Here is a 7,981-nt window from a genome sequence, read left to right on the forward strand (position 1 = left end):
TTGTTGAGGCTCATCATATTGATGACCATGTTGTATCTCTTCCATGCCGTCACCTCGCCGGTCTTGGCATGCTAGGAGCCACTGGGAGGGTCAGGTGCAGTCCGGGCTAGACTTCGTTGTTCTTGAACTTCCTCAAAGCCCGGACCTAACTGTGAGCATGAGGATGTCCTCCGCCCATGCCGTTGTCATGATTTTTGCCTCCACATACTGCCTTGCCTCCTCGCGCGCGTCGGCTTGCTGACGAGCTTTCTCTTGATGGTAACAGACGACCGATGCACGGAACATGCAAGTCTTCTCCACGGTGAAGGGATTGACCCAACTGTAGACGTGCTTTAGGGTGCGTGCAGTCATCATCACCTGGCATGCATCATCGGTGGATTTGTGCACAAAGACGACACATGTGCTTGGGGTCTGCACGAATGCCTTGTCTCTTCTTCGTCCTCGATGTTCCACACCCGGTCCGCAATCCTCTGTATCTCATTGATCAACTTAGGCCTCGGGGCAAACTGGATGTAGAACACAAAATGCTTGGCGATGTTGAATCCACCTTACTCCAATGCTAGTTCTTTAGAGTATAACTAGCACCATAACATCTAGTATTAGAGACATCCATTGACCCCCTCTGCCACCGCTGCCTGCTGGCACAATTCATCGAAACTTGTTGAAGCCATGGATCCGATGATCAAAAGCTACCTTGACAAGCTGAGAATCTCGCTTGACGCCAACATCGCAGTGGTTCAGGCACAAACCGCGAAGATAGACGACCTAGTTGCCCGAAGAGCTGATCTGGAGAAGCGTGTGAGCGAGCTCCCCGAGGCTGCCCCCTGATATGCAGCAGAGCGCGTCCCCAGCGCTACATCATCTAGTGAGGAGGTAGCGGCCAAAGCCACCACAATCCCGCTTCTCGCGACATGCGGCTTCCTCTTTGGCGCCGGCCTTGGCACGACTAGGGCTCCCCACAGGTTTGCGGACCATGATGATCTACATCTACATCGGGGGTCGGCACCGGTACACACACCAGTGCCACTCTCGGCCAACGGCCAGTCTTCTTTCCATTCCCCGTTGTCTGTTCCATCTCCCTTCGCACACACTATAGGCAGATCCTCATGGGAATTTTTCAGGCACATCTTTCCATCATGTTCCGGCTGTTCACCGGAGTGAATTCATGACTCTGGCGCATGTTATGCGAGCAATATTTCCATATGTTCAACATCCAAGAATCTTACTGGGTTCCCATGGCATGTCTTAATTTTTTGGGCTCCGCTTCTATTTGGCCGCAATCTGTTCAGAAATGCTTATTTGAATTTGACTGGGAATCATTTCCATCTCTTCTCTAAATACTTGATTTGGGCGAGATCGCCACCAGATGTTGATTCATTAGTTTTACACAATTAGGCAAACTTCTTTTGTGACTGTAAGTTTACAACCTGTTTCTCTTCTCTCTCCTCTCCTCTACCATCCAACTTGGCATAAATCTGATGTGGCAACTCCCATAGCCTACTTACGTCACCCCATTGTATTTGTTGCAAGTATCGAATTGGGGAACTCTGTGCATGCGTGCATGCGTGTGTGTGAGCGCGCCCCTCATGTGTCTAGATTACTGAGTAAAATACACTAACTATCCATCTAAGAAGAAAATAATTTGGGTCGTTCTAATTATATTGTTTCTGCTGTTCACGACATGTGAGCATCCAGATCTGCTACCACATGGAAGCATTGTTTGTTGCCGTATCTCATCTGGTGGACAGCAAGTCTCATGGCTCTACATATGTGAGAATGGAGGGCGGAGTATTGTGTTTGATGAACTTCCTGAGAAAACAGCTCTAAATTTAGATTTTAACTTCTGCTGGGTGACAATTATTTTGTAGGGTGATGTGATTGTAAACACGTACATATATTCTACTCTTATATAAGTGAAGATGAAGGCAGACGAATGTTCCGAATTGCAAGCCAGGTGGTAGTTAATGTGAAATGCTGCTGCCTATTTATATATTAATTAATTGTTGGATTTACTTCATTTTGTAGTGATGTCGAGCAAAACGTGATACGCACATACGCTTTGTAGAAGCATCACTTGGTTTCGATTTGCATTTTTGTTGTTGGATCGTTTCATTGACTGTGTTCTGGAAATTGAGATAGATCCAATGCTCACTATTCAGTCCCATGGCTCGATTGCAACAAGGTGCTACAAACACAGATATCAAAATGTTCTCATTCCCTACATTCTTAACATTTGGAATTTGGAATTAACTGGCACACCCTCGACCTGCATCCCATTCCCTACATTTTTAACATTTGGAATTAAAAAAAATTGTTCTCATTTTCCAGAAAATGTTCAGAATTACAAAAAGTGTTCAAAGTCTCAAACTTTTTTAATAATTTCAAAAATTGTTCGTGCTTACAACAAAATGTTCAGCTTTCGAAAATTGCTCACAATTTTAAAAAATGTTCAATCAATTAATTTTTTCTCATTTTTTAAAATTGTTTGGAATTTCAAAATTTTCCAAATTTCAAAAGCTGTTTGCTTTTCTCAAGAAATGTTCTAAATAAAAAATGTTTCAAATTTTCAAAAATATTCGTATATTTAGAAAAATTAAAAACAATTGTTGTGGTCACAAAAATGTTCACATGAAAAAACAAAAAAAAACTGAATAGTGCACTGCAGTAGATCACACGCTACAATAGTGCACTGTAGTAAACACGCCCTAGAGAAAATCGCGCTGCTGCAGTGCATTCCGATGGGCCGGACCAGTCAGGCTTCCTCCTATTGGACGCAACGAGCATCCAATAGGAGCTCCCCGCATCTATATCTTGCTTGACACGAGACTACAAACGTTCTCAGGCGTGGGGAGAACAGGTGAGCCCAATAGGGTTCCTTCCTTCGCTTCAGTTTGTTTGTTCGTTCCCTGTGTCACACATTTTCTACAGTTTTTCCATTCAAAAAATTTCTGTGCATTTAAAAAATGTTCACATGTTTAAAAATATATGATTATTACATTTTTAAATGTTTATGAAATTTTATAAATTATTTGCATAATTACTACAAAATGTCCGCACCATTCAAATTTGAACATTTCAAATAGCTTCATGAGGTCCCAGTTTCGAACATAGCACGTCCTCTAAGCAATTGATGCCATCGAACCTGGCTTAAGCGGGTTTGATTAAAAAAACCACTCCTACCCTAGCACCGCCTCACATGAGCGATATGAGGGCGACTAGGGTTTCCATGCCGCCGCCAACACTTTTCGCCCACCTCCTCCTTGCCGCCATCGAAGGCAGGCAGCGGGCAAGCTTTCACGGTTGCCGGTGAAGGTGGTGGCAAGGCCTCGGTAGCTTCGATGCTTGGGCGGAGGGCCATTGGGCGCCAAGGTGGTGGGGCGGCGCCTTCTGGGTGGCTGGATGGTTCGTTTGTGCAGGACGGTGTCCTTGGGCGTGCGGGAAGCGTGTGTGTAAGGGTAGGGTGGTCTGAGCCTCAGGACAGGAAGAAATCCCTGGTCGGCATGGCCGACCCAACGATGGCAATGCGTAAGAGCGTTGCATTCCTCCTTGGAGGCATCACCGAGGTCTCTGTCTCCGCACCCCTCTTCCTCTGATCCATGATGAGAATCTACAATCCTGTGTGGATTTGGCAACAAAGGCATTCGGCATTGTGACCTTGTTTGGGGCGATATCTGGATCAGGGGGTGTAGGTGCGTGACGCTTGGGTGTGTGGTGCTTGTTAGAAGGGAGAGAGAGGAATGGTGGAATATGATTGTTGTATTGCTTGAGCCTCATGGGCATATATATAGGAGTACAATGATCAACTTGGAGTACAAGACAAGCCAAAACAAATCCTAGTCTATCTCGTCTTTCCTAATAATCAATATACTCAACAGTGCTAACCATCTGAGCTTTTCATGTTGCAGCGGTTGAGGTTCGGCGAGTTGATGGCTGCTATCCTTTGTTTGGCACTCCGAGGCCATTTCAGTGGCAATAGTTCACGAGCTCTCTATTTCTATGGCTGATGTGAGTCCTTCCCTCGGCTTGCCTTTTCTTTTTTCAGCTCTACCGATATGCAACGTTGGAGTTGTCAAGGTGTACTCTTTGTGGGTGTGCGGGTGTCCAGTCTTCTCGGTCTTGAGCCTCGCCCGGCGATGCAGCGTCCTTCGAGCTAGAACGAGGGGGTAGGGTCCCCCTTTGGCCAGAAAGTGGTGGGTATGCGGTGTTCTCGGTCCCCTTGCAGGCGTTGACGAGATTGTTTTCAAGGCAGCCGGTGTCTCCTTCCGGCCAAGCAACCACGGGGAACACCGGTGGGACGAAGGAAAGAATGTTCAGGGGAAGAAGTGGGGTACTGCAACTCATGTCTTGTTTTCAAGCTCGCAGGGTGTCTCCTTCGACAAGCAGAGGTTATTAGTTTTTCTTGCATTTAGTTTGCTTGTAGTATTGTGGTGTAAGCTGGTCGTTGATCTTTTTTTTCCTGCTTCATGAAGGTGTTGATGTTGGCTGTAATCTTGACCAGTTGATGGATTCGTGTAATAGCCCGAGACCGGCGCTTCAGATGCCTTTCATGTTTTCGTGATAGCCGTGTTAATTATTTGTTTATTGCATTCATCATCACATCATTCACATTGCATCGGCACTCCGTTGTCATCATTTTTCAGAAACTTGCATCCGTTCATGGTTGTCGTTTCTCCCTGCTGCCTTTCGTTGTCTATTCCGAGACCAACAACACTTGCACGCGCCCGTGGTATCATCAAATAATCATTTTTCTAAGTAGTCATGGAACATCCTTGGAATGGGTTGAAAGTTGGTGTGCGGTATTGTTATATTATAGGTAGACCGCCTGCCAAATTTCGTTGCATTCGGAGGTCGTTTGATACCCCAACCGTAAACTATAACGACACTATAGCCGGTTAAATTCTCGGACGTTTTTCATAAACAAAACTGTTGTTGGGCCGCCAAATTTCCTTCTCTCCTCAGCCCAAGACCTCTTACACAACCCACTAAGCTCACCTAAACATTCTCTGTTCGGAGCCGTCCGATCAAGATCAAACGGCTCGAAATAGCCCCTCCAAACTCCCTCCTACTATAAATATGGACATTCTACCATTCCATTTTCGAAACCCTAGCCCCAAGCCCTTCTTCCCCAATGCCCCGCCGCCACATGGCGCCTCCAGATTGGGTGCGCCGCCACCTTAGCCGTCCTTCACTCCAACCCTCAGCCGCTGTCGGGGATATACCCCGCGGTATGACCCGGCCGGAAATATGACCCGGCCAGACTTGGAGGTTTACTTGAGACCCGGCTGACACTTGGCGATTCACTGGCGACCCGCCCTGACATGGCGGTTTACAAGCAACCCGCCTGAACATTTTGACTCACTGGTGACCCGGCGGGCGGGTCAGACGGATGACAAGGCCCAAGGCCTAGAAGGCCGGTTCATGTTAATGGTGGGCCGGTTTATGAGGAAAGTACAAGGAATATTCTCCTACAAAGGAAGCAAGACTAGGACTCCACATGTAATAGAGTAATCCTAATCCAATTAGGACTAGTCATGTAACCCGCTCCTTTAACATATATAAGGAGGGGCAGGGCTCCCAAAGAGGGACAAGCAAGAAGAAATAATCTCTAGGGCTAGACACAAAGAGCCGGTTTACCGGCGACTCTCTCATGATCATAATGAGATCTAGCCACAAACAACATGTAGGGCTATTACCGGATGATGTTTCCCGGGGCCCGAAGCTGTCTAAATCCTTGTCTTGTGTGTTGATCCGCCTCGCGTCTCTCATCTCGATCAACCCCTCTCAAGCTACCACATAAATGCGTTGGCCTCACGACTAAATCCTCACACTAGGACATCTGCCGTGACAAAACTACGACAGTTGGCGCCCACCGTGGGGCTCGCGCACGATGGTGTTGAGTTCTTGAAGGGATCTCTCAGAGGGATCGAGAAGCTAATGATTAATCAGATGAAGAAGATCCAGCATGGAACAATCGCGAAGGATAACCCGCCATCGAACAACCTTGAGCGGATCTAGCAAATCCATAGTTTGGTGGTCAAAAATTGTGGTTAATTATGAATCCTGCAACATGAAGGAAATTAGGATTCAGTGCTTTGTGCGCCGCCCACGATACGCTGCTATCACGTGTCGCCGAGTTCAACAGGAATTCTGCTTCAGCCGCCGTACATACAGGTCACGGGAACCGCTGAGTTTGACTGCTGTTCTACGGATACGTCAACAAGTCCCAAAGCACCACTAGTATTTGCACAAAGACCGATGTCTAATTGATTTGGAGTTCAACTAGCACTGCCACGTACATGTACGTGAAGCCAGCAAATCAGTCGGCAGGGGGCCATGACTTGGAGAAAAGAACGCTGCTACACAGACGACAAACACTGGACGATTTGCAGACAATGTAGCACATCAAGCCGTTCCTGTGAAAAGCAAAACTGAACAACACCGTTCGATACAACATCGTCCAGCGTTCGGCCAGGGTACTGTCGTCTGTATAGTAGTTTCATGGCCACGGGCGGCTCGCCCGTCCGCACCGCTTTACAACGCCATGGGCGACCCGCCCATCCGCCCTCGCGTCCGGTTCACGCGTCCGCACTGGCTTACAACACGGAGGACAACTTGCTCGCCCGCACCGGCTTACAACGCCTCGGCCGACTCATCTGTCTACTCCTGCGGCCGACTCAGCCGTGATTGATTTCAGCGTCATAAAGCAAGTCACAGCTTGGGTAGCCCGGTTTTCTTTCAACAGATTGGAGGCAAATTATCATATACTATCAACCGCCGTCTGCACTGGATGGCTCAATGGGCAGGCGCACAAGTCGCTGCCAATACAGTTTAGATAACTTCAAATAGCCAGTTGGAAGGAACCATTGGCCGAGTTGTTGACACGGCTCATACATATCATTTATAACCCGCCGCAGTCGCCTCAACCTTCTGTGGATTCATATCGCGCTATCAACACCAATAATATACACCTTCTGCTATGGTCAAATACGGAGAATCTCAAGACAACTCCTCGAGTCGTCTTAAGACTCGGGGGCTACGATGACATGACTCAGCAAATCTTGCCAGTTTCAGCAAATTTAAGAACCCCAGGACGATGGAGGGAAAGATAACCCGGTCCCGGAGGCTATTACTATATTGATGGAAGTTTAAAGGCTGTCAGAAAATTTCCGGCTTAAAAAGTATATGACAATTACAAAATCCCGGCTCAATGAAGATGTTCCAGTTCAAAACCCGGTTCAAGAGACATCTCTCTCCCATAAAGCGTTGAAGCTCTCAAATATCCAGTTTAAAATCCGGCTTAAGGGACGTCAGTCTTACTGAAGCTCTCAAATATCTGGTTTACAATCCGGTTCAAGGGAAATCTGTCTCCTACAAAGCTCTGAAGCTCTCGCAAGTTTGAGTTTAAAGGTCGTCAGAAAAATTCCGGCTGAAAATGAAGATTCCGGTTTAAGATCCGGTTCAAGGGAAAGATGTCTCCCACAGCTTTTAAGCTCTCAATACCTGGTTTAACATCCGGTTCAAGAAGAAATGTCTCTCGCAAAGTTCGAGTTCTCAGAAAAGTCAAAAGGGGCCAAAGAGAGTGTTGCAAAAGCACAACTCAAACATAGGTACCCATTGAGCACAACTCAAAATATTGCTCGGGGGCTCTTTGCTTCTATAAGAACAAAGAGTCTATAACCTTATAATAGGCTATAAAAGCCAGGCTTGGAAGCCAGGTGTATTCACCTAAAACCTCGGGTTATCCTGTCTTTTTTAAGTAAGTCACTCCGCCCAGGTAATCCTGGTAAGACCCGTCGAATGTTTGACAAGTCAATCTTGTAAAGACCCTGAACTTGTCATAGTTAAAATGACGATTAGTTAATGTGAGGTCCATCTTATAAGGCTTTGTAAAATGGTTTAACTCAGTGGCCTGGCAGCCCATGAAAAGCCTCGAATTCTTGCATGTGTTTTCTTTTGAAGTTTTTTCTTTTGGCGGTTTGTT

The 7,981-nt window shown here is 46.7% G+C and overlaps 1 long non-coding RNA gene across 1 annotated transcript; it reads left to right on the top strand.

The window, feature by feature from the left end:
• The first annotated feature begins 4,085 nt into the window (after window positions 1–4,085).
• LOC123124075 (uncharacterized) lies at window positions 4,086–4,668 on the top strand. Its single transcript, XR_006460948.1, has 2 exons — window positions 4,086–4,385; window positions 4,470–4,668. It is a non-coding gene; the product is annotated as an uncharacterized lncRNA (long non-coding RNA).
• Window positions 4,669–7,981: the final 3,313 nt, after the last annotated feature.

The sequence above is a fragment of the Triticum aestivum genome, chromosome 5D, assembly GCF_018294505.1.
Source record: "Triticum aestivum cultivar Chinese Spring chromosome 5D, IWGSC CS RefSeq v2.1, whole genome shotgun sequence".
In the NCBI taxonomy this organism is placed as follows: domain Eukaryota; kingdom Viridiplantae; phylum Streptophyta; class Magnoliopsida; order Poales; family Poaceae; genus Triticum; species Triticum aestivum.